Source organism: Schistocerca nitens, chromosome 2 (assembly GCF_023898315.1).
Source record: "Schistocerca nitens isolate TAMUIC-IGC-003100 chromosome 2, iqSchNite1.1, whole genome shotgun sequence".
Taxonomy (NCBI): Eukaryota; Metazoa; Arthropoda; class Insecta; order Orthoptera; family Acrididae; genus Schistocerca; species Schistocerca nitens.
Genome location: NC_064615.1, coordinates 118,574,526 through 118,599,592, shown reverse-complemented (window position 1 = coordinate 118,599,592; position 25,067 = coordinate 118,574,526). Strand labels below are relative to the sequence as shown.

General features: G+C 41.6%; 1 protein-coding gene across 4 annotated transcripts in view; it reads right to left on the bottom strand.

The window, feature by feature from the left end:
• LOC126235795 (regulator of chromosome condensation) overlaps nt 1–25,067 on the bottom strand; it is a 136,513-nt gene that overhangs the window by 82,367 nt on the left and 29,079 nt on the right. The window lies entirely within an intron of this gene.

The window sequence follows — 25,067 nt, the reverse complement described above, 5'->3', positions numbered from 1 at the left end:
AGCTAAGCTGGTAGTATGAGTTCAAAGAGAAGATCTTGAGTAGCAAATATCACAGTGTGACAAGAATAACATTGGTCAATAGCTTGGAGACTGTCCATTGACTCAGTACAAATTAAAATGCAGGTAAGGGAGGTCTGTTTAATAAAACATAGGGTTCTATTAACAGACACCAGGCCGCAGTAAAAACATTGTGTTCCAAGCACCCCGTTCAATGTCTTACTAATGCACCTTAACACTGTTACTGCTGTAGGGGTAATTAAATATGGAAGTCTGGAGGGTGAAAGTGTGTGGTTGGATGGTTAAATGGGGAGAGGGGAGAGAGTGAGAGATCAGACAGTGAGGTCATTGGGCCCATGATCAAGGACAGCAGAAATCAAGGAAGGAACAACGAACAGCACAGTCCAGTCAAGGGGAAGGGGTAGCGGCCAAACTAAGAGGGGAAAAGGAACATCAGAGCAGCAGAAAGAGGAAAGAACAGGAGGGAGGTGAGTGGAAATGGGGGGTGCTCCAGAAACTCTACATGCAGTGGGGCACCACCACCACCACCACCACCACCACCACCACCACCACCACCACCACCACTTGCCTGTCCCGACATCCATATAATACCATTATTATGACAACGCTAGGGGAAGAAGACACAAGAAAATGGGAAATAAAACTGCACAACAGACCAGATAAAATATAGGGAAAAAGGCAAAGAGAACACGGCCAGTATGGAGGCAAGTTCAAGGCCTTCATAACCAACACCTATGCTAACTGAGGGACTCAAATTCCAAAAGAAAATTCAAGGACTTAAACTTGACAGGACAAATCACTTTGACAAAGAAAATTGAGGACAGATGTCACCTTGCGAGGGTCATCTGATAACACCCAAGACAAGGAGTGTGAGAGGGCACATTTAGTGCGAAGGACCAAACGACAGGGGCAGTCTAGCAAAATGTGGGTCACTGTGAGGGGACCATCCAATTACAAAGGGGGCAGCTCATTGCAGAATAAAACACCATGGGTCAACCTAGTATAGCCAATATCAAGACAGCAGAGGATGGTAGATTCCCATCAGAAGAGGCAAAGGGAAGAATACCACATGGTGGATGGTGGGAGCCTCCTTGTTTGTACGAAGTTTGTTAGACCGGGGAGGGGGGGGGCTTCCGAAGAGTTGACCCATGATAGCAAAAAAGGATTTGATGTAAAGCTGCAAATCTGTCCCTGGAAAGGTCATGGGGGGCGGGGGGGGGGGGGAGAGATAATGTGGCTATCTGCCCCCCCGCCCCCCAGACAGACAATCAGCAAGTGCATTATTGGGAATACCTAACTGGGCGGGAACTCAATTGAAATCAACAGAACAAACAGCTACACCATGCTCAGCCAGAAGGTTGGCAGAGACCAAGGGACAGTTGGAAAAACTCCGAGCAACGATAGCCTGTAAGGCACTCATTGAGTCCATACATAACAAAACTTGGCCGAGTGAGGACCATTTAATGAAGCAAAGAGGCCGGTAGATGGCCATCCATTCTGCAGTAAAAAATCCACAAGTGGCAGGCAAGAGATGGCGTTCTGTGCCAACAGAAGACATATACCACATGATTGGCAGATTTAGAGCTGTCAGTATCAGAAGCAAATTGCACCAAACTGTGTCATAGGCCTTATGGAGATCAAAGAAAACCGCTGAACTGTGGTTTCAAATTGAAGCAGATGATTAATCAGTGAGTGTTCCTCCTGACAGCTGCACTGGTAAGGAGATATATGGTCCCAACACTCAAGGACCCAGCGGAGCCAACGAGCCATCATCCATTCTAGTAACTTGAGGGGACATTGGTCAGGCTGATTGGCCAGTAACTATCAAGGGATGACAAATCCTTGCCATGCTTCAGGACAGGGATCACAAAACAGTCTCTACACTGAGAGGGAAAAATGCCTTTGCGAATAAACGCCTGGAGGACATACTGTCTTTGTGGAAGAGTGGTGTTGAAGCATTGATTATGGATGGAATAAATGCCAGGAACTGAATCATAGGAAGAAGAGAGGGCCAGAAGAAGCTCCCGTTCAGTGAAAGGTTCATTTTATGGTCTGTCTGACAAGGGATAAAACATAAGTGGGAAGCTTCAGCCCGCTGTTTCTTGAGGAGGACAGGAGCTGGATAGGAAGCTGATGCTGACACCATCACAAAATGGTTCACTATGTATCCTACAAGAACTGGTGGATCTGTACAAGGCCACCTGGGAGGGAAAGGACTGGAATGGAAGACTGCCACTGACAACCTCGGAGGGTGCTAGCCCACACCCACGACAAAGGGAGAGAAGAAACTAGAGAGGTAACAAAGTGTTCCCAACACACTCGCTTGGCTCTGTTCGATTAAGTAATGGGGTTTGGCATGTAGATGTTTAAAGGTAATAAGACCGGCATAGGATGGATGCTGCTTGAGATGTAGCAAGCTGTGACAATAATCGTGGATAGCAATTACAATGGCCATGCTCTAACCTGGAATTGGCTTACTGCGAATGGAGCCTGTCAAATGGGGAAAGGCAATCCTGACAGTGCGGATTATCTTATCGGGCAGATTATGGACGACTTCATCAATACAATCTGAAAAAAAGATGGTGTATGTAAACACAACCTGGGAGGTGCACAGATGCCAATCAACATGATGCTAAGCTTATGTGGGGTAACATGGCCATTGGGAGAGAGGAAGAAACTGGAGAATCAGCAGGAAGTGGTCACTACCACAAAGGTTATTGTGTGGTGACCAGTTTAAGGAAGGAAGGAAGGAAGGAAGGAAGGAAGGAAGGAAGGAAGGGAAGGGAGGGGACAGGACAGGAGGGGAGGGGGGAGAGGATGGGGGTGGGGGGAGTGAAAGATTACAGTTCCATTGAACAAGCCTGGAGCAGGTATCCAAATGGGAGGCAACAGAGCTGGAGCCAAGCACACTGCTGAGTTGTAAGGTACCCCTAATTTGCAGACAAGAGTGCATTATACTTTATTTTCAGTTTTGCTATTTCACATATAGACAGTGAATGTATCAGCACTGCAAAGTACAGAGTATGGAGTGAACAGTACATTCCCACACTGGCTAGCTGAGATGGTTTCAGAGCCAGTGGGATGAGCCAATACAGTAATCACTTGTGATGTTAGCAAAGAGGTATGTAGGGAAAGTACATTTATTCTGGCACGGATCAAGTAATTCTTATTAATAAATATTTGCTAACAAAAGTTGCCTTTTTTCACTCTGACATTAGGAAAAGTCTACGGATCTTCAATACTATCTTCCAGTAATTTACAAAGAAAGGAAATGCTGATATTAATAAATAAATAACTTTGGCATAACCAAAGGTGTACGATCTTATACAAACTTTACCAAATGTACACTCAAGTTACAGGCTGTGCACCATAATCAGCAGTCATCGATAGGATGCCTTTCGATACAGTCGTGCGGTAGACCGTGCTCTCTTACTATTAATAGTTAGCTTATAATCAGTGTGAGCAAGTTCATTTTATGGTGTTTCTTAAATGCACCATAATGGTGCCCATGTAAAATTTATCTGCACAAAAAAAAAAAACCCCTCCTTTCCACTTCATTATGTAAAACGTAGTAGTAATGCACTTCCAGAATCCAATAGCACTACTGCGGCTCTCCAGGGGAACATAAAGCTATGGCACATATCTATATAACAGGTAGGATGAAATCCTACATGGCAGCTCACTATGTCAGTTCAAGGTTGGACTGACTTAATTATCACTATTGCACAACTGGGAAGCGTGGCCAGTTATACTATATGCCCCTTATACTATCATTACGGACTTACTTGCTAAACTGATACGTTTGTGGAGGTTTAGTGTGAATGGTGGTTTCTTGCAGGTTCACCATCGGTCACCAACGAGGATGCGGTGACATCCCTAAATAAGAGGTCAGACTTAGGGTTGCAAGGTGGAAGGTGGCAGCTCCGGGGGTACCAGGAGGGCTTGACCTCTGTCTTCTTCTTCCTCTTCTCTTTCATAGGTTGAGGAGGGCAGGGCACAGAGGTAGAGCAGGCTTCTGCAAGATATGGAGATCTGGGGCCCAAAAGAGAGCAAGCGACCTTGGGGCACACAGATTGTGTGTCCTCTGGCCAAGTTGTGTAGTAAACCTCCGGGCTGAATGAAGCCAGAGGGGGTGGGAGGGGGAGGGTTGACAACTAGTAAGGAAGCCCCGTCACCAACGAGTGTCAAAGAAGAGGGACATTTCTTCGACCTGGGAGGTGGAGCGACATCTTGAGGGGAGGGCATGGGAACCACAGTGGAGAGGGTAGGGGGATGGGATTGGGGTAAGGAAGAGAGAGAGAGAGAGAGAGAGAGAGAGAGAGAGAGAGAGAGAGAGAGAGAGGAGGAAAGGATGCAACAGAAGCAAAAGTAGAAGTTGTTGACAGGGTGAAGTTGGTCATATTTCTGACGAGCCTAAGTGTAAGACAAAGAATCAAGGAACTTATACTCCTGTATCTCCTTTTCCTTCTTATAAGAAGGGCAATCTGGCGAGTGTGGCAGTTTTGACAATTAACACACATGGGTGGCAGAACACAGGGCCTCCCTTCAGGGAGCGGGCGTCCACATTCATGACACAAGAGGGTCTGCTGTACATCGGGAAAACATGTGCCTAAAACGTAAACACCGAAAGCACCTCATGAGTGTTGGGTTGTACAGCTTCATGTAACACCAATAACACATAACCTTGACCTTCTCTGGGAGGATGACTCCCCCCAGAGTTCCACATCAGTTTGAAAGATGAGGTCTTTATGAAAAATGACTCACTGAACCATATTCAAAGAGAGGTGATGAGTAACGAACACCAGGACATCGCAAGCCACCCAACGGTGTGTGGCGGAGGGCACTTTACGTGCCACTGTCATTACCTCCCTTTCCTGTTCCAGTCGCGTATGGTTCGCGGGAAGAATGATGTCTGAAAGCCTCCGTGCGCGCTCTAATCTCTCTAATTTTACATTCGTGATCTCCTCGGGAGGTATAAGTAGGGGGAAGCAATATATTCGATACCTCATCCAGAAACGCACCCTCTCAAAACCTGGCGAGCAAGCTACACCGCGATGCAGAGCACCTCTCTTGCAGAGTCTGCCACTTGAGTTTATTAAACATCTCCGTAACGCTATCACGGTTACCAAATAACCCTGTGATGAAAGGCGCCGCTCTTCTTTGGATCTTCTCTATCTCCTCCGTCAACCCGATCTGGTAAGGATACCACACTGATGAGCAATACTCAAGTATAGGTTGAACGAGTGTTTTGTAAGCCACCTCCTTTGTTGATGGACTACATTTTCTAAGCACTCTCCCAATGAATCTCAACCTGGTACCCGCCTTACCAACAATTAATTTTATATGATCATTCCACTTCAAATACTCCCAGATATTTTACAGAAGTAACTGCTACCAGTGTTTGTTCCGCTATCATATAATCATACAATAAAGGATCCTTTCTATGTATTCACAATACATTACATTTGTCTATGTTAAGGGACAGTTGCCACTCCCTGCACCAAGTGCCTATCCGCTGTAGATCTTCCTGCATTTCGCTACAATTTTCTAATGCTGAAACTTCTCTGTATTACTACAGCATCATCCGCGAAAAGCCGCATGGAACTTCCGACACTATCTACTAGGTCATTTATATATATCGTGAAAAGCAATGGTCCCATAACACTCCCCTGTGGAACGCCAGAGGTTACCTTAACATCTGTAGACGTCTCTCCATTGATAACAACATGGCGTGTTCTGTTTGCTAAAAACTCTTCAATCCAGCCACACAGCTGGTCTGATATTCCGTAGGCTCTTACTTTGTTTATCAGGCGACAGTGCGGAACTGTATTGAACGCCTTCCGGAAGTCAAGAAAAATAGCATCTACCTGGGAGCCTGTATCTAATATTTTATGGGTCTCATGAACAAATAAAGCGAGTTGGGTCTCACACGATCGCTGTTTCCGGAATCCATGTTGATTCCTACAGAGTAGATTCTGGGTTTCCAAAAACAACATGATACTCGAGCAAAAAACATGTTCTAAAATTCTACAACAGATCGACGTCAGAGATATAGGTCTATAGTTTTGCGCATCTGCTCGACGACCCTTCTTGAAGACTGGGACTATCTGTGCTCTTTTCCAATCATTTGGAACCCTCCGTTCCTCTAGAGACTTGCGGTACACGGCTGTTAGAAGGGGGGCAAGTTCTTTCGCGTACTCTGTGTAGAATCGAATTGGTATCCCGTCAGGTCCAGTGGACTTTCCTCTGTTGAGTGATTCCAGTTGCTTTTCTATTCCTTGGACACTTAATTCGATGTCAGCCATTTTTTCGTTTGTGCGAGGATTTAGAGAAGGAACTGCAGTGCGGTCTTCCTCTGTGAAACAGCTTTGGAAAAAGGTGTTAAGTATTTCAGCTTTACGCGTGTCATCCTCTGTTTCAATGCCATCATCATCCCGGAGTGTCTGGATATGCTGTTTCAAGCCACTTACTGATTTAACGTAAGACCAGAACTTCCTAGGATTTTCTGTCAAGTCGGGACATAGAATTTTACTTTCGAATTCACTGAACGCTTCACGCATAGCCCTCCTTACGCTAACTTTGACATCGTTTAGCTTCTGTTTGTCTGAGAGGTTTTGGCTGCGTTTAAACTTGGAGTGAAGCTCTCTTTGCTTTCGCAGTAGTTTCCTAACTTTGTTGTTGTAACACGGTGGGTTTTTCCCGTCCCTCACAGTTTTACTCGGCACGTACCTGTCTAAAACGCATTTTACGATTGCCTTGAACTTTTTCCATAAACACTCAACATTGTCAGTGTCGGAACAGAAATTTTCGTTTTGATCTGTTAGGTAGTCTGAAATCTGCCTTCTATTACTCTTGCTAAACAGATAAACCTTCCTCCCTTTTTTTATATTCCTATTAACTTCCATATTCAGGGATGCTGCAAACGGCCTTATGATCACTGATTCCCTGTTCTGCACATACAGAGTCGAAAAGTTCAGGTCTGTTTGTTATCAGTAGGTCCAAGATGTTATCTCCATGAGTCGGTTCTCTGTTTAATTGCTCGAGGTAATTTTCAGATAGTGCACTCAGTATAATGTCACTCGATGCTCTGTCCCTACCACCCGTCCTAAACACCTGAGTGTCCCAGTCTATATCTGGTAAATTGAAATCTCCACCTAAGACTATAACATGCTGAGAAAATTTATGTGAAATGTATTCCAAATTTTCTCTCAGTTGTTCTGCCACTAATGCTGCTGAGTCTGGAGGTCGGTAAAAGGAGCCAATTATTAACCTAGCTCGGTGTTGAGTGTAGCCTCCACCCATAATAATTCACAGGAACTATCCACTTCTACTTCACTACAGGATAAACTACTACTAACAGCGACGAACACTCAACCACCGGTCGCATGCAATCTATCCTTTCTAAACACCGTCTGTACCTTTGTAAAAATTTCGGCAGAATTTATCTCTGGCTTCAGCCAGCTTTCTGTACCTATAACGATTTCAGCTTCGGTGCTTTCTATCAGCGCTTGAAGTTCCGTTACTTTACCAACGCAGCTTCGACAGTTGACAGACAATTACAATACCGATTGCTGCTTGGTCCCTGCATGTCCTGACTTTGCCCCACACCCGTTGAGGCTGTTGCCCTTTCTGTACTTGCCCAAGGCCATCTAACCTAAAAAACCGCCCAGCCCACGCCACACAACCCCTGCTACCCGTGTAGCCGCTTGTTGCATGTAGTGGACTCCTGACCTATCCAGCGGAACCCGAAACCCCACCACCCTATGGTGCAAGTCGAGGAATCTGCAGCCCACACGGTCGCGCAGAACCGTCTCAGCCTCTGATTCAGACCCTCCACTCGGCTCTGTACCAAAGGTCCGCAGTCAGTCCTGTCGACGATGCTGCAGATGGTGAGCTCTGCTTTCATCCCACTAGCGAGACTGGCAGTCTTCACCAAATCAGATAGCCGCCGGAAGCCAGAGAGGATTTCCTCCAATTCATAGCGACACACATCATTGGTGCCGACATGAGCGACCACCTGCAAATGGGTGCACCCTGTACCCTCCATGGCATCCGGAAGGACCCTTTCAACATCTGGAATGACTCCCCCCGGTGTTCCCATCCATCCTAGTGCAGACCATGTAGTGGGAAAAAGTGTTTCACTCCAAGCTGGCGAGCCTGGCCCTCCTCCCAGTGTGTGCCAGGGAAAGTACGGCTGCAAAGTCATAAAAAGCAGCATTCAATGATCCATTACCAACCAAAAAGATGGCTGTAGAACAATGGCCAGTTTTCTGGACCTTGATACATTTCACATGCAAAGCATCCACCCCAATATCACCCACTCCAATCAGGGGCTCTCCCCATGTACATCACCCAGCCGCAGCAAAGAGGGAAGGTGGCCATTGCCGGAAGTATGATGCTCCAGAATGACAAGCAACCACTCCTAGATGGGGATGCAGCAGCTCAGGTATCAGAAGTGTGATCATTTGTCATCAGGAGGGCTCAGCCAGATGGGTGTGTAAACAGCCCCACCACACTGACTGGCTGTACATGCTGGTGACCAAGCAGGGCACATGGCGGCTTCAGTGGAAGGAAGAGTGGAAGGGAGGGAGGGAGAGGAGGCATCCACACCACAGATGCTAGGGAGAGAGTTCTTCCCAAATGCCTCACACAATGGAGAGAAAATTTAGAAATGGGGGTCAAACCCCAAATGGAGACCAAGAACTCCAAAAAAGGATGGATGAAAAAGAAAAGGCAAGGGGAACAAAACTGCAAGCAACACAGGAAACCAGGTGGATAGACCATTCGATGTAAGTAAGGACACCAAGAGAGGGGAAGGAGGGTGCAGAGGGGGAGAAGTGAGGAAAAGGAGGGAGGGGCACGGAGAAGGAAATGCAGCCTAGGACGGATGAATGGGCTGCTACAGCTTGGGGCCCTGTGTGCCCCACACGCGAACTCACGAAAGAACCGCATGCCCCCCTCCCAGGGACAGGGGGTGGGGAGTCTGACCCCTGAGAGAGGATGAGGTGTACTGTAAATATTTTCTAAAAATGAGGACATCCTCCCTGAAGTCCAGCGTCCTAAAGCAATACTCTATCTGTTCAATCTAAGAAACGAATCAGTCAATTCTTAACACATTTCTGTCCTCAATACCTTGTCACGTAGGCAACAGTTGCACGAAGCACCAAAGTGAAAGACCTGTAATGCGCATCCACCTACTAAAAGCTATTCCATTTGTGTCACTGGCATATTCTACTCCATTAGCGGCACTATAAAGGCACTATTACCTGTGAAAACTGTCTTGCCATGCATAGCTTTGCTGGAACCACTGCACTGCTTTTTATGAAGGAATGACCATCAACCATACATCCACCAAAGTCAAATGGTGAGATGACTTTCCAAATGGCAGAGCACGAGGGCAAGTTGCACAATAAAACTGGCAGAATGTAATGGGATGCTTCATAGTCCATCTGGCTCCCCTATCACCTACACCAGCTCGTCTCACTTCACAGATGGTATCCCCTTTATCCCCTATGCCTCTACAAACAAATCACTGTCCTCCACCTACCTCTGTCCCTGCTTCCATCTGTATTTCCTTTGTCCCCTTCAACCAAATCTGCATGTCTCAGCTTCTCACTCTATTTATGCTTATGGTTATTGAAGTTTCATTTATCATGCTTTCTCATGCTCCTAAGACCTAGCTACAACAACATGCAACTGGACCTTCCTGCACCTAGGTAATCTATACCTGCACATGAAACCGTATCCTCTTACCCCACTCTTCCTGTTACAGTGTGTTCATTTGTTTCACTGTTCAGAATAAGAAGCTATTAAATAGATGGTTCTACATCTACCTGATTACCCTGCAGTTCACAGTTAAATGCCTGGCAGAGGGTTCATCAAACCACCTTTAAGCTCTTTCTCTGGTGTTTCACTGTCTAATGGCATGTGGGAAAAATGAACGTTTCAATCTTTCTGTGTAAGCTCTGCTTTCTCTTAATTATGACAACGATCATTTCTCCCTATGTATGCGTGTGACAAAATATTTTCACTCTCCGAGAAGAAAGTTGGTGATTGAAATTTCATGAGAATATTCTGCCACAACAAATAATGTGTTTTTTAGTGATTGCCACCCAAATTCATATCATGTCCATGGCACTCTCTCCCACATTTTGCGATAATATGAGCTGCCTTTCTTTCAACTATTTCAATGCTCTCCACCAATCCTATCTGGTGCAGATTCTACACCATACAGCAGTACTCTGGAAGAGTGTGAACAGGCATAGTACAAGCAGTCTCTTTAGTAGACCTGACACATTTCCTAAGTGTTCTGCCAATAAATCTCAGTCTTTGGTTTGCTGTCCCACAGCATCATCTATGCAATTTGCAATTACAGCCTTCGGATTTGTGTGTGTTATAGTGTAACCAAAAATTGGCGGATTCCTTTTAAATACTCATGTGGATGACTTCACAATTTTCATTATTCAGAGTCAATTGACATTTTTGGCACCATACATATATCATGTCTAAATCTTTTGCAATTTGTTTTATCAAATGATGACTTTACAAGATGGTAAATGACAGCATCATCTGCAAACAATCTAAGAGGGCTGCTCAGATCCTGTAGATCAGGAACAGCAAAGGACCTGTAACACCTGCTTGGAGAAATTTTTTAGATTATTGTTGCTATATCAACCCTCTCAGTCCACGTTAGCAATAGAGGAACGAGATTTTTACAAAGAGAAAGCATAAACATCATGAAACAATGTAGAGAATTATGGAGAAGAGCTAACAGCTGTGCAACTGCGGAAAAAAAAGGAAAAGAGTGGACTAAGAACAAATTCCGACAATAAGAAGAGCTAAAGGAACAGAGTGAAATAAGGAAGTTCTATCATGCTGTAGTTAAAATAAGGAGTATATCTGAGCAAATAAATAAATAAATAAATAAATAAAGGCCTGTTCAAGTAAATATGGGAAAATGATAAGGGAGGAAGAACAGATGGTAGGCAGACTACTTCAAAATTATCAGCCTAGATGGATAATGAACACCCCACAGGGTGAAAGAGGGAAGCTAGAAACATGCAAGGATGTAAGAAAGGCAACAATGCAAGAGGTTTCTCTGGCTGCCCACAAGATGATAAACAATCGAGCCCTTGATGAAGACAACACAGGATAAAGGAACTGTACACAGTAGTATCAAACATGGGAAACAAACCATGACAGATAACTGAAAAACAATAATAATAATCTCCATTTACAAGAAAGAAGATAGAACAGTATGTGAAATTTCAGTGGTATAACATTGCTAAGCACAATTTACAAGATCTGAATGAAAGGATACAGAAGTGCACAGAAGGCATAGTTTGGGAATATAAGTGTGGCTTTAGACCAGACAGAGGATCAGTTCATCAAATATTTGTGATAAGACAAATTATGGTAAAGTTCTGTGGACATAATACAGATTGTGATTATGTGGTTAAAGGAACCAAACTACTAGGCCAACAGTCCCTCTATTTCATGAGAGAAACACCTCAAAAGGTAAAAAGAAAAAAAAGTGGGGACCTGGCTGCTCTAACTATTTAAGCAAAGCAAAGAGTTTGGAAAAGGGTGAGAAAGCAGTTGTAACATGATAGGCAAAAGAAAATAGAGAACCAAGGCATCTTGCACAAGAGGGTGTAAAGGTACAAAAGGGTGAGGGGGGAAGAAAGTAACTAGCGGTCGCATAGGGGAGTACCCACAGCAGCGGGAGGCTCCGCCCCCCCTCCCACAACTACCTCAAACACTGCACTGAAAGCAGAAGAGCATTACAGCTTAGTGTAAAATGCGCTCTTCCTCAGGAAATGCATAAATGCAACACTTTGTTAGTAGCTGTCTCATCATCCACAAGTATTTGAGATAGTGAGATAGGCAAGCTGAGAGCGTGCCGCAGATCAGCCAGCAGGGTGCACTCTAGAAGAACATTTGTTATTGTCAGTAGACTCAGTGAGGAGGATCCTCTCAATACAGAGGGAACTCGTGGATGAGTCGCATGTGGCCGATGTGTAGTCAGCACAACACAATGGCATCTTTCCGAGAGGCCTGGAAAGTTGTATGCCACACCTTAGTGGACACTTTATTCACTCTCAGCTTATTTTGGGTTATAGCAGCCTGCCATCCCAATTCCCAGAGCCTTAAAATACTGTGTTGGAGTTGGCACTCAGTATTCCGATGTCAAGCTGATCTTCTGTAGTTGCATCTTTAGCTAGATGGTCAGAGAGTTCATTTCCTGGAATGCCTATGTTGCTCGGTGTCCTGATGAAGATCATGGTCTTTCCAGAGCTGTAGAGGTCAACCAGTCGGTCCTGGAGGTTGGCAACTACAGACTTTTGGGATAGCACAGGGATATGCCTTTTAAGCAACTCGTGGAATTGCTAGAGATTAGGAAGTTCACCATGGCCAGGGATTTGACATACCACAAAGCCTGAGATGTGGCAACCAACTCTGCAATGTATACACTACAGGCACTCAGCAGAGGTACTTCTCATGTCCCCTTGCGTGTGCAAAAGTGAAACCAACCCAGTCATTGACTTTTGATCCGTCCATATAGATGCATACCAAATTAGAATAATTGTGAATGATCAGACAAAACAGGTGTCTGAAGGATAAGATCAGCATCCTTCTTGAGGGCACAAAAGAGCTCCATCCATGTCACAGGGCAGGGTATAGATGTCAAGTCAGATCTTAACTGGTCTATCCAGTTTTTCACAATGCGCAAAGTATCTGACTCTTGCTGTGGGACAGAGTTGAGTAACATGGGTGAGTATCCACCTGACGGATTGTGACTGCTTAATTGGCCAGAAGCCGCTGTCATCTAACCCGCAGTGGTGGGACACCAGTTTCTGCCAAGAGGTTGTCAATAGGACTCGTACAGAAGGCGACCGCTGCCAACTGCACGCCAGTGTGGTGAACAGGGTCCAGCAGGCTCAGTGGGAATGGTCTGCCAACCCATTGGCAACACATCCATAGTCCAAGCAGGATAAAACTACCACTTTGTAGATCTTAGAACTATGTGGTACGGCACAACGAGGAGTTGCTAAGAAAACGAAGAGCATTTAGCTTCTTCTGCAAGTTGCCTTGAGCTGGCAGGCATGGGGCAGCCAAGGCAGCTTGCTGACAAATAAAATACCTAAGAATTGTAAAGTTTCCATGACTTCAAGTAACTGTTCACCATGATAAATTTCTGGGTGCAGGTGCCAGTGCAGAGTTGGCAAAAATGCACAACTTATGATTTTCTAGGAAAAAACATAGCCGTGATACAGGACCCGATCATGTACTTTCCAAATATCCCTTTGTAGTAGGCACTCAGTGGTGCGTACTGATGCAGAAGCACAGTAAAGGCAAAGATCACCCACATACAGTGACAGACACTGTGGGGCCTAATGCATTTACAATACCATTGATGGTGATAGAGAACTGTGTTACGCTCAAAACCAATCTCTGAGGGACTCCAGTTTCCTTTATAAACTGGTTGCTGAGAGTCGAACATATCCAGACCCCAAAAAATTGGAGAGAGAGAAAATTCTGGATAAAAATGGGTAAATTGACCCAGAAACCCCACTCATGTAGAGTAGAAAGGATGTGATGTTGCCAGGTGGTATCGTATGCCTTCTGTACATCAAAGAACACAGCTATCAGATGTTGGGGATGTGCAAAATCATTGTGTTCTGCAGATTCCATATGAACCAGATGATCTGTGGTGGACCGGAAAGTGCGAAAGCTAATTTGGAATCGTCGATATGTGCCCTCCAGCTTCAAGCTACCATTAAAGACAGTGGCTGAATATTTGTTCCAATAGTTTACACAGCTCATCCATCAGAGATTGACCAGTAGTTAGTTAAAGTATGTGGGTCCTTTCCCAGTTCCAGGACAGGAATAATAATACCTTCCAACCACTGAGAGGGAAATTCCCCTTCCCACAGCAATGGATCAGTGGGTGTGCGCAAGTTACAGTTAGGAGTGCTTGTGGGAGTGAGAGGCAAGCTGCATGCTAAAAAAAGTGTGAATGTGCTTGCACATCAAAATTTTTGGAAACATTTTTAAGATGCCGAGCAAGGTAGAATGAGGGCACTGGTATCCCACTTCTCAGTCAGTCATTTAAACAGGAGCACATTCCCCTTATTGTGCTCTGATCAGAGCTTTTTTCTGCTGGTTAAAAAATATATTTTTTAAAAATCATAAAACATATCTTATTTCTTCTCTGCAAAATATGCATCCTTCTTGCTAATTCCTGAATATCTCTGATCAAATTTAAAGTTAGAGAATGGATTGTTTGAAGGAATAATTACTTTTTAAATGTAAGGATTTAGTACTGCACCAAACTGATTTTTCGGAAGACTCAAACAGTGTGAGTAGCTCTCAGAAATCCATTTGTTGAATGGCGTTTGTTGCAAGTGAACTGCAAACATGAGCAATAGCTCCAATGATGACCAACTGTTACTTTTATTTACAATCTCTTTGAGGAAGATTAATATGATGTCCTATTAATAGTAAACTCTTAAGGTTAAGGTGAATTTCAGAACCTTCTGTAAAAACTGAGGTTTGGTGAAGACCATTTCTTCTGTTGCTTTTATGTGCCTTGTCAACAAACTGAAATGATAACCTGGGCTTTTTTAAACAATCCTCCAGAATGATAATAATTAGGAACATGTCTTTTATCTGCTTTAGGCTAGTTATAATATACAACTGTTCACACTAAGTTAATCCAAAGAGGATACTACAGTGGAACCTTGCTTAACAAGCACCTCCCATAAAGTGCAATTCACAAACAAACTGTAAAAAAATTGCCTCATTTAACTAGCAATGTTTCGCATAATGAGTGACGACGATATAATCTGACGTCACCAGCTGTTCACTTGCAGCAGGGGAAGCTTTCAAAAATCTGAACACCTTTCATTGTTGGCAGTGGTATCTGAACAATGTCTTTAGTATGTACTGCAGGCTGTGTTTAATGTTCTTTCTGCTACCATCTTAGCACAGTTTATGATCACACATTTTTCTTAACTTGGATTCACATAGTGTTTTTTTGTGTGCAAATTTTAATAACATTCGTAGAAATGTCCCCAAAGATAAAACCACAAGAAGACAACCAGAAGTGAGAGAAAGTGACCTTAGAAATGAAATGTAGAATCACCGAAAATCATGACTGTGGTGTGAGCATTGCTGATTTAGAATGCACATGCAATCGGTCTACATCAACTATTTGCACTATCCTCAAGAACAAAGACAAGATCATGGAGACAGATGCTTCAAATAGAGTGACAAGAGTATCTAAACAACAATATCATATTCTGGATGATGTCAAAAGGTTGCTTCTTATATGGATAAATGAAAATAAATTGCAAGGCGACACTTTTAACGAGATCATCATTTGTGAGAATGCAAGAATGATTTTTGCCAACCTAATTAAGACGCCGCCAAGATCCTCATTGGATGAAAAAGTGTTTAAGAGAAGCCTTGGGTGGTTCAAGCAGTTTAAGAGAAGAACCGGCATCCATAGTGTTGTGAGGCATGGCTAAGCATCCAGCTCCGACACAGAGGCAACAGTAATCATCATCAGAAACTTCAAAATGCTCGTAGTGACGAGACGGGTCTATTCTGGAAAAAGATGCTGAAGCGTACGTCTGTAACAGCAGAGGAGAAAGCACTGCCCAGTCTCAAGCCAATGAAAGACTGTCTCACACTGCCATTCTGTACCAATACAAGTGGCGGCTTGAAAATTAAACCGCTGCTTGTTTACCATTCAGAAACTCCATGAGCCTTTAAGAAGTGTAAAGACCATAAGAGCATGTTAAATGTGATGTGGAGCTCCAACAACAAGGCTTGGGTGACGTGTGATCTTCTTTGTGATTGGATCAATGAAGTGTTTGGTCCTTTGGTAAAAAAATATATGCTCAAGATGGATCTGCCACTCCACGTCTTGCTTGTTGTGGACAAAGCTCTTGCCCATTCGCCAGGCATTCAATACCATCTCTTTGAAGAATTTCAGCTCATCAAGATCCAATTTCTGTCTCCCAACACCACTCAGTTACTCCAGCCTATGGGCCAGCAGATTACTTCTAACTTTAAGAAACTCTGCACCGAAGCACTCTTTGAGCACTGTTTGAGTTGACTGAAGCTACCATCTCACTCTCATATAGTTTTGGAAATATCATTACACTTCAACATTGTTGCCTGTGTCAAGATGATCGAAAAGGCATGGGAAGGGGCTATCAAGAGAACTCTCTCTTCTGCTAGGAAGATGCTCTAGCCAGAGTGCATTGTCAAATGTGATTCTTAGTCATTTGAATCAGTACCTGTGGAGCCTGTAGTCAACAAGATTGTGTCTTTTGCCAAGAGTATTGGACTAGAAACGGATAACAATGATATTGATCTTGTGGAACGTGACAGCCAAAAAATGACCACTGAAGAGCTTGTGGGGTTGCAGTGTGTTTCACAGCAGAAGTTGTGGAGAGGAGTTCTTTATTCTTCATAGGAGGACTGGAGAGGAGTAATAGCAAAGCAGTAATCTTCTGGCACAATAAGAGACATGCCGAAAGCATGGGAACTGGTTGCATCATACATTAAAAAATCATCACCCCAATAAAGCAGTGGCTAGCCGCGCTGCAAATTTATTTGACAATAATGCTGTGTCGCACTTTTGCCAAGTGTTGGAGCATCAACAGAAATAAATGACTATAGATAGCTACTATAGTATTGTGAATAATAAAGTACATAATACTGTAGGTATAATTTTCTTTGAATAAATGGCATGAGTACGACAAAACTTCTGGTACCTTTTCTGGATGAAACATTATTATATTTTACAATAATTTATATGGGATGAATTTTTTTTGCTTAACGAGTGTATCACACAATGAGTACGATTCCAAAACAAATTAAGCTCACTATGCAAGATTCCACTGTACATCAGTTACACTGTATTTTACATAAAAATATTTATATGGTAGTATATATTATAAAATGTGTGTTTACTTCAAATGATTCAGACTGGTGCCAATTTCTTTCTACAGTGCCAACCTTTTCGATACTTTTAATGCCATATGGTGTGTATTGTACAAAAATACGTATGGACACAACAAATCAATTAATCTTTCGATCTCTTCCAACATTTTCCACACCTGTTTGCTGCAGTGTCTGTAGAAAACCACAATATTACAGATTCCCACTACAGGAAAGAGTAATTTAATAGAGATACTGTAACATTACGAGTCAAGATAGCTGTAACGGAACTTGAATAGCGTAAAGTTATCGTTAAAAACGCACGCCGCGCGATTTGTTATGATTTGGTCGGTCATGATAATAGTAACATGCTTTTGAATACCATTCAAATATAACGGCGATACCTGTTTAGTGTTATTGGAAATAATATGTAGTAAATTAATGAGTAAGGTAGCTGATCCTATAAGAAGAGGTAAAATTGGGCATATTAAGGTGTTTTGCCTTATATCGACTAAACCGATGATACGGCGTCTTTTTTTCCGTTTACTCTTAGGAAAAAAAAGGAAAGAAGTGCTCATTGTGCGTTGTGAAAAATATAGGGGCGAATTTTAAATAGCTACAGTGTATAATCAGACTAACAAATGGACATTCAGTTACACGAAATAGCGGACAGCGAAGTGTGGTCATTAAACTGAGTACACCTACAGGGCGGTCAATTCCGGGATAAGTCTATTCGCATCTCAAGAGGGACGCGGTATTGAGACCTCTTTTTTTTTTTTTTTTTTTAATTATATCGAGGAGAGCGGGCTTCAATTTATAAAAAGGAGAGAAGCTGTATCATTATCATTGACTGCTGGTGTCAAGCAACCAAAACTGTTCATCAAAGGGTTTCGGTGAATGAGTGGTGAATGCGAAATGAAACTGTGAATGAAGTTATGTTAAATAAAGCAGAAGAGACAAGACAGTTTGGTCGTATTTGTTATTATTCCATAAACTGTAACATGTCTTCTCGTTGTACGAAGCCTTTATAGATGATCGTTATGACAATTTGCTTTGAAGAGATCTCATTACGAGTTAAGTTTTGGGGACCTGGTCAAGAGGGGATAGTTCGTAGATCTTAACTACTGCAGCTATTCTGGAATCAGGTGCTACCGTGACCGTTGTGTGTTGTCAATGGCTTAAGGTCATCATATCTCATGCTGTAAGATCGACACGCCTTTCCTCTTGGTATAACGGTGTCTCACGGTAACAACGACAACGCCGACGGCGAAGGAAGATACGGTAGAAGTGGCGCCCAACGTGGGGCTCGATCGAGGAGGATTGCTGCATCGAGTCGAGTGTCATCCGGATTCACGAACCCCAGAGTTGGAAAATATTGTAGCAGCCAGTGAGTCTGTCCAATAAAAGAGGTATTCTTCAATAATCGCTAAAGTGAGCGATACTACCAGGTATGATTAAAATAACTGTATAATCATTAAAAAAAGTAAGTTGAGACATATGATTTTGGTAGATAAATATATATAAATTCATAGTGAAAATAGGTGTATGTCTTGGTAGTGAATAATCATGTCAAAACGAACAAAAAGAATACATGATAATGTGCAGTTGAGTAGAGTAATGAGCAGAGAGAGAGAGAGAGAGAGAGGAAAGTGAAGAGGATATGGATGATGCATCCCAAGAGCTCAATGTGGGACAGGAGACATGCACAGATAATAATACAGTTATTGATTTAGAGCCGTTAGGAGATTCAAATACAATGGTAAGTAAGGTAGGCAGCGTGGGAGAACATAAAGATCTTGAGGTTTCGGAAGCAGATCAGCAAGTTGATCCTCAAAATGGAAATATTAATCAAAAAATGTTTGATATTGTGGTATCAATAAATACTCAAATGGGTGTAATGAATGGAAGACTTGGTTCACTAGAAAAAGATAATAAGCAATTAAAAGAGGACAATCAAAAGTTAAATGAAAAATTTGAGGCCAAATTTGGTTCATTAGAAGTTAAAATGGATTCTTTGGAAAGCAAACTGAACACCTTTGATTATAAACTGGAAAATACTAAGAAAGAATTAAAGGCGGACTGGAAGACTCAATTAAATGCGAAATTTGGAGAACTAGATGTAGAGTTTTCTAACACCTTAGAAAGGCAATATAATAAATTAATGGGAAAACTTCATGATGTAGAAAAGAAATATGAGGTAGTTTCGAAGAGTTATGATGGCCTGTCAAATAGGATGATTAAGTGTGAAAGCAGCTGTTTCAATGCTAGCGCACAGATAGAAGAGCTTTCGAAACAAATAATCGAGTTTGAGTCCGATGCTCGTAAGGGGATTGACAAGTATTTAGTAGATCAAACTAAAAGACCTGACGAAGATCTATCTGAATGGATAGAAATAAAAGGAAATGAAATTGTAGACAAGGTTAAGACTACTATTGGATTCCAGGCAAATGAAAATATCAATGAGCACCTAAGTAGAAATGATGAATTAATTAAGCTCTTCACTAGCGAAATTCAGAAAATAAAAGACAAAATAGTTGATGAGTTACCTAAATGGCAAAAGGAAACCAATCATAAATTGGCGGAGTTAGAACAAAAGTCATCACAAAATTTGTTGACAGAGGACGAACGTTTGGAGAATAGGTCAAAAAACAACTGACCATGTGATAATACGAAGTACAATTGTGGTGAAAATTTGCATTGGGAAGTTGATGATTCGGTTGGTAAAGATGATGATTCTTTTGGTCAGCGAGGATATTTGTCTTCTTTAAAGGTGGAGAACAGCATTTTTAAAAGTAGACAGTTCCCAACATTCTCCACTGAAAAGAACAACCTGCATCCGAAAATCTTTATCAATAATTTCAAAAGAATATTTCCACGTAGCTGGTCAGAACACGACCGACTTCAATTTATAGTATCCAAAATTACCGGAGAAGCCGCATTATGGGCCGCCAAAGTAAGTGAAAGTTGCCATACTTGCGCCGAGTTTGAACAACTTTTTTTGGCTAAATACTGGTCGTCGAGTAAACAAGAGAAATTAAGAAAAGAGGTTTATCAACCCGAGTATTTTAACAGTAAAAGGAGTACTTTAAGGCAATATTTTGAATAGTACATAAATAAGACACGTTATTGGAGTGATCCAATTTCTCACCTTGAAGTGATCAGAATTTTGAAGGGAAGGTTGCCCATAAATATATGTGAAAAGTTAATAAATGTTCCTGAACACGATGTAGAACAATTCTTGTTGGTGATTGACTCTATAGATATGATTATGGAAGATGCAAGACAAATGAGTAGTAATCAAATGTCGACTCACACTCATAGTAATACGAATAATTATAATAATAATTTAACATATGATAATAAAAATAATACCGAAAACCAGGTCAAACCCGCATCACAGGAGCGTGGACAATCTTCATCCTATGGTTGCAATAAAAACAATGATTATAATAAATATAGAAGAGATACTTACTGTGCTAGAGTTAAACCTCGATATGGTGACACGAATGTGCATAGTAGTGATATTAATAAGAGTAACAGGTACCCAAGTGATGAACCCAATTGTATTCGACCTTGGGAAGATAATTCGAAGCATAATGTTCATCGGCAGGATGGAACAAATGCCTCGAGTCCTCATCCAGCACAAGGAGTTATACCAATGGGTGAAGGAGCCTCCAATGTGCGACGGGGTGAATACCACAACTCGGATCATACTGTACGGATTGTGGAAGTTCATGAACCCCCACCGATGACTCAACGAGATAGATTAAACTAATACCAGTCACCAAATGCCTTCCTAGGATGACTGGAAAGGAGAAGGAAGGCAGGCATCAATTTGAACTGAGAGTATTAAGGTACAATAATGATCAGGATATAAGGAATGAATTAATTGAAGAAAAACCTGAAGTTTCTAATAAATGCGGACAAATTTTACAGGCAATAATTCCAACAAGTATAAATAATGTTGATGTTGAAATATTAATTGATACTGGAGCGACTATTAGTGTCATGACGCTGGACTGTTTAAAACAGATAAGCCGAGGGGTAAAAATGCCCACTTTTCCTATCACAGGATGTACCGTGTCTGGCGCGTTCAGCGCAAAAATGCAAAAAGTTGTGAAACAGGTACGTGTCGACGTTACAATACGGGGGGCTCAAATAGAAAGTACATTCCTGGTTGTTCCTAAAATGACAGTACCATGTATCTGGGGTTTGGATTTTTTATGTGAGACCGGTGCAATCATTAATTTAGAGAAAGGTGAATGTATATTTAATTCCAATGGTAATGTTTTGACAGCCACCCTGAGAAAGGGCCGAGTAATTCCAAATCAATTGTGTATGAATCTAATGGTAAAATATGTCAGTATTGATGACGAAAATGTGTATATCTGCCTTATTGAATGTTCTGAAGAAATGATGGATAAAATGTCATTGCAGGAAAAGGTGTTAGAATCAGAATATTTATCTGTTATCCAAAGGGACAAATTGTACTACTTGTTGGAAGCATATCAGTCGATTTTTAGTAAACGTCCGGGTATAATAAAAGACTTTGAATACCATATAAAGATGTATGCACATAAACCCTTTTGTCGTACTTCCTATTCTATCCCATGGACAAAGAAAGAAGTAGTCAGAAAGGAAATCAATAAAATGTTAGAATGGGGTATTATTGAGCCCTCAGATTCCGAATATTGTAACCCTCTTGTGGCGGTAATTAAACCCAATGGTGACATCAGATTGGTGTTGGATGCCAGAGAGATCAATAAGATCATCATACCTGTACAAACGCGACCGGAGAACCTAGAAGAGTTAGTACAAAAGTTTTATGGTGCCCACTTCTTAACTTCTTTGGATATGTGCAGTTCATATCGGCAAACTAGAATATCGAAAGAATCTCGAAAATATACTGCATTCGTTTTTCTTGGCCGAAGTTACCAGTTTACCGTCATGCCATTTGGGTTGAAAATAAGCGGTGGTGTTTTCATATCGGCATTAGATACCGTACTGGGCAAAGACCTTTTGAATGAAGTTACTTTATATGTGGATGATTTGCTAATTGCTTCTGAAACTTGGGAGGAACATTTGGACTTATTAAGAACAGTTTTTGCAAAATTTTTGGAATACGGAGTTACTGTAAATTTGAGCAAATCCAAGTTTGCTCACAACCAATTGAAATTTCTTGGACATATAATTACTCCTGAAGGGATAAAACCAAATCCTAAAAAGATGGATGCAATTAACAGATGTGCTTATCCAAAGAATAAAACGGAATTAAAGTCATTTATCGGCTTAGTTTCATTTTTTCGACGATTTTTACCCAATCAGTTAGGAAGCCAAGACTGTTTGTTATGGCTGTTAAGAAAAAATGTCGTGGGAGTGGAATTCCGAATGCACGCAAGCTATTGATAACATCCGCAATGCTTTGACTAATGCTCCACTGTTGATTAGATTAGATTAGATTAGTTTTTCGTTCCATAGATCCGTGCTGAGGAGATCCTCGTGGATGTGGAACATGTCAATGTCAATGTTACATCATCCGAGACTTGATCAAGATTTTTATATTGCTGCGGATGCTTCTGAAACAGGATTGGGTGCCACTCTTTTCCAGATGGACAATCCAGAAGATATCAGTGCCATCAAAATAACTGGGTTTGCCAGCAGAACACTCTCTAGCTGTGAACGTGCGTATTGTACTACTGAATTGGAAGTACTGGCCGTGGTCTGGTCCCTTAGAAAGTTTCGCTATTTTGTATATGGAAAGAAGATCATATTATTCTGCGACCACAAAGCTTTATCTTTTATTTTAACAGGAAGGATGTTCCATTCACGTTTAACCCGGTGGGCCTTGCTACTGCAAGAATATGATATTACACTCAAATACATCAGAGGGAAAGACAACATCATAGCCGATGCTCTTTCAAGACTACCAAAAAGAAAGAATGACGACGAGTGTGAAGAACGGACTATTGACTTTAAAGTCATGAATTTATCAAGGCAATATTGTGAGAGGCAGATTTCACAGCTATGTCGAAGTCTTCCACAACTGCAAGAAGATAAGTTGTGGAAAGCCATTAGACATGCTGTTGAAAGCAAAACGCTAAGTCACTCTCAAGAACAGTATCAATTAAAATCCGGAATATTGTATCGGAGGAAGGATGAAGAAGATGTTTGGAAAGTTTGTGTTCCAAATATATATTTAGAGTCACTAATATGGTACACTCACTTGAATTGGGGTCATTTTGGTGCCACTAAATGTACAGCCAAAATAGCACAATACTGCTATCATCCAAGTTTGGTACGTCTAGCTACAAATATTCTTAAGAAGTGCAAAATATGTCAGAAGGCAAAACCCATAAACTATTGTCGGAAGATAGAATTACATCCGATCATCCCACAACAACCGTTAATGTTGGTGTCATGTGATGTCTGTGGGCCATGTCCCATGACACGTGGACAGTTCAAATATGTTTTGGCTTTCTATGATCTCTTTTCAAAATATGTGAAATTATATCCTTTGAAAAATCTCCACATTCGACCCATGTTACCCAAATTTATCAACAACTATATAACTGAGCTCGGCAAACCTATAATAATCTTGACAGACAATGCTGCCTATTATACAAGCAAAGTATGGAGAGACACTATGAAAGAACAAGGAATCCAGCACATTTACATCTCAAGATTTTACCCTTGGGGAAATGCGGTTGAGAGAATCTTCCGAGAGTTTAACCGATTTTTACAGACGTACATACCCAAACAACATTTAAATGGATCGATTGTATTTATGAATTTGAGAAAGTGTATAATGACTTACCACACTTATCGACAGGTTATTCACCTAACCAAATAGTATTTTGCGAAAGTATTGTGCCAGAATGGATGAAGAAATTACCTGCGATAGAATAAAGATTACCAAGAAAGAAGATATGGTGAAGAAGGTCTACAAAAACCTGAAGCATCAAGCACAATTGAGAAAAACCCATTTTGATAAAAATGTGAAGAAAGTAGTCACATATGATGTAGGGGAAGAAATTTTCTTGAGAAATCACCCAAAACCATCAACCAGGAAAAGACTGAATAAGAAATGGCAATATTTATATACAGGTCCATACAAAATAATGAAAATACCTCATGAAGGGAGCTACCTCCTGGCAGATTGTGATACTGATGTAATTAAGGGCTTGTTCCCTCACATAGACCTGAAGAAGTATTATCAATAATGAGCAAAATTTAGATTCAAGAAACACTGAATGATACCAAGACTACACTCAGAGTGGACTAAATAAAAGCACCAGTGGATAAATACGTACTTATACTAACTTACAAAGAAAATTAAAGAATATACCGAAGATTTCCATGAGACACCTTCTTGGTATCAGCAACAATGACAACGCTGAAATACAATTTATCCTCTCACCGAACAGCGAGGATGGATGATTTAAAAGTGGAATTAAGGAAAAGAAAAGGACCAAATCCTCGCTGGTTAAACAAGTGGCCTGATAAGGGTTTTGGCCTAGGATGCCAATTGTCGAACCCGGCTGTGATCCCTGCCTTGCATGGTCAGTTGAAGAACTAAGGGTTTCATATAAAAAAAAAAATGTGGAGTGAATATAAAGTGATTAGGGCGAAGTGTTTCTAAGACAACCTATAAACAAATGTGGAATTTTGTTAAGGGCATTTTGTCTAGGCCCATTAACTCAACTTAAATATTGTAGAATGTATGTACTGACTTTGTTGAGTAAATCTGAGAGTGAGTGTATTCGCAAAAACAAACACCCTCTCCAGTCACAGTAAACACAAAAATAAGCCTGTTCTGTCTGGAATCCTCTTCAAGACATCACAGTCTGGGGGGCCGTGTAACATTACGAGTCAAGATAGCTGTAACAGAACTTGAATAGCGTAAAGTTATCGTTAAAAACGCACGCCGCGCGATTTGTTACGATTTGGTCGGTCATAATAATAGTAACATGCTTTTGAACACCATTCAAATGTAACGGCGATACCTGTTTAGTGTTATTGGAAATAATATGTAGTAAATTAATGAGTAAGGTAGCCGATCCTATAAGAAGAGGTAAAATTGGGCATATTAAGGT